The sequence below is a fragment of the Dreissena polymorpha genome, chromosome 6 (genome assembly GCF_020536995.1).
Source record: "Dreissena polymorpha isolate Duluth1 chromosome 6, UMN_Dpol_1.0, whole genome shotgun sequence".
NCBI lineage: Eukaryota > Metazoa > Mollusca > Bivalvia > Myida > Dreissenidae > Dreissena > Dreissena polymorpha.
The window spans coordinates 97565375-97568047 of record NC_068360.1 but is presented as its reverse complement, the minus strand read 5'-3'; positions in this window follow the sequence as shown (position 1 = coordinate 97568047).

Below are 2673 nucleotides of genomic sequence, written 5' to 3'. Positions count from 1 at the left end.
AATATAGGGCAGAGCCCTAGCACATTGTTCTTTTTATTAGTCTTTCTAAGTGCAATTTCTGGTTAGTACATTGCGAAATATTGTCAACCAGACCATCCGTAACATTACATGTTTATTCGTCATTCTATAAAAATGTTATAAAAGACGTAAAAAAATAATTAAAATCGACGAACCATTCGTATCCGAAAACGACTGTCCGAAAACATGTCGATATACGTCTTGACTTCTGCACATGCATATCGTTTGACGGCAGAAAATTAAAACCAGTAACCTAGCAATTACGCAATATTTTGGTTGACATATTGCTTTAAAATACAATATTGCTTTGCTAATAGATAGTTTAAAATAGAAAGATTACGGACATTAGCAAAATCCATAGATTGTACGGGTTTCGGACAGTACCGAAGGGGTTTCATCAGTTACTGCTCATGTCAGTACCAATCAGAAATCAATAATTAAAATACCGGACAATGTCTCGTGGCGATATAATAAACGCATAACAATAACAATACAAATAGTATATATTCGTAATGCTATATTTTATCCCCTTTGCGCACAATAAGTCACTGTTTAGCATTTGGTTATTTCTATTCGATTTTTATCGCATATGCACATTTTTAACTGAATTTAAATTGGCAATTTATCCCAATTTATTCCGCATTATGCAGCAGTCTCAATTTGCATTTTGACTAACGACAGAGAGTAACTTGTACTCTTAAAAACCTCCCGAACATTTCGTGGGAGATTCTTCAACAATACATGTTTATGTTCTATGACGGCCATAGCTTAATTATTTCAAGATTTGTTGTGTTTTATTCGATTATAAATACATAAATTGATGTAACACACCCGTACATTCCCTTCTCAAAAAAGTGTGTGCATTGTACGTTTTAAGTACGTTTTGCGTGTGTTAAACGTGGCGGTATTGGCACTGCGTTTTTTGTGCGCTTTTTCTTACCAAGTGAGTTTTTAACAAAAACAAACAAACAAGAAACTGTGCGCTTTTTGTGGGTAAAAGTGCGCTTTTATGTGCGATAAACGTGTGCTTTTTATAAGTGCGTTTTTGACTGCCATTTATGTGTGTAAAATGTGCGCTTTACGTGGGTTAAATGTGCGCTTTTCTCGAGTTAAATGTGCGCTTTTTTATTTAAAAAAAGCGCACATTTAACTCACTTTAAGCGCAGTTATAACCCACATAAAAGCGCACATGTGTGTTAAATGTGCGCTTTTATGTGCGTTAAACATGCGCTTTTTATAAGTGCGTTTTTGACTGCCATTTATGTGTGTAAAATGTGCGCTTTTAAGTGGGTTAAATGTGCGCTTTTCGCGATTTAAATGTGCGCTTTTTTATTTGAAAAGCGCACATTTAACTCACTTTAAGCGCAGTTATAACCCACATAAAAGCGCACATGTGTGTTAAATGTGCCCTTTTAAGTGGGTTAAATGTGCGCTTTTCGCGAGTTAAATGTGCGTTTTTTTTATTTAAAAAGCGCACATTTAACTCACTTTAAGCGCAGTTATAACCCACATAAAAGCGCACATGTGTGTTAAATGTGCGCTTTTCTGTGGGTTGAAAATGTGCTTTTAGCGAGCAAAATGTGCGCTTTTTATAGGTACTGACTATAAAAAGCGCACATTTAATTTGGTTTAAAGCGCAGTTTTAACCCACATAAAACGCACAATTTACGCACATGAATGGCAGTAAAAAACGCACTCACAAAAAGCACACATGTGCGTTAAAGGTGCATCTTTTGCCTTAACAGTTGATTCAATTATATGCTGTTAAAAGTGTTTTTTTTAATTCAGATACGCAATAAAAACCAATAATTATACACAAATATATTTGTGTTTTTTAAATAATTACAAGATAATTCAATTTTATACTTTAATGTACACCAACATTTGTTAACAAACACGAGTAATTAAATATCAATGACAATTTGATGAAATAAATATTAACATAATTAGATTATAAATAAACAAAACATAATAGCATACTAATAAATAACATGTACAGTATATACACAGGAACATATATATACCTAAAAAAGATGTGAATCAATCAAGGCCTGTCATTTCTTTGAGGCGGTGGAGTGCGGCTTTCATCTTTCTATCCACGTCTGTCACCAGCCGGTCAAACTTCTTTGCAACTATTATTCTGTCATGGCCTTTGCGCGGTGCGTCTCGTGCATGATCTCATTTGATCAGGTCCTGAAAGATATTTTATAATGTAAGTGTTGAATATTGCTGTTATGGTAATCTCGTTGCTATAAAAATTATAGATTTTAATCAAAACTAGTTTGTTTGCTTGTTGTTTTTGTTTGTTTGTTTTTGCAATTTTAATCCCCTGATCACATGTGACTTGACGATTTTCATAAAACAATATGTGTGGTAGAAAATACTGTTTGAAAATGTACCAAGATACGTGGTCTCATTTGGCTGTGTGGACTGGTCGGAAGTGTGACACCTTTAAAATGCAATAACCAGTACCCTGTATAGTTTTACCTCTAAACAAATCCAGCTTTGCTTGGTCAAGGAGAGGGCGCGGTTTTCCCACTCCTGTTCTCCTCATGTTGGCCAGCTTGTGCAGGGTTAAACCTGGTATTCAAGTCAATACATCAGGACTGGTATTCTCCCATTTGCTCCCTTTTTTGGCAGGCGATGCGATGATGC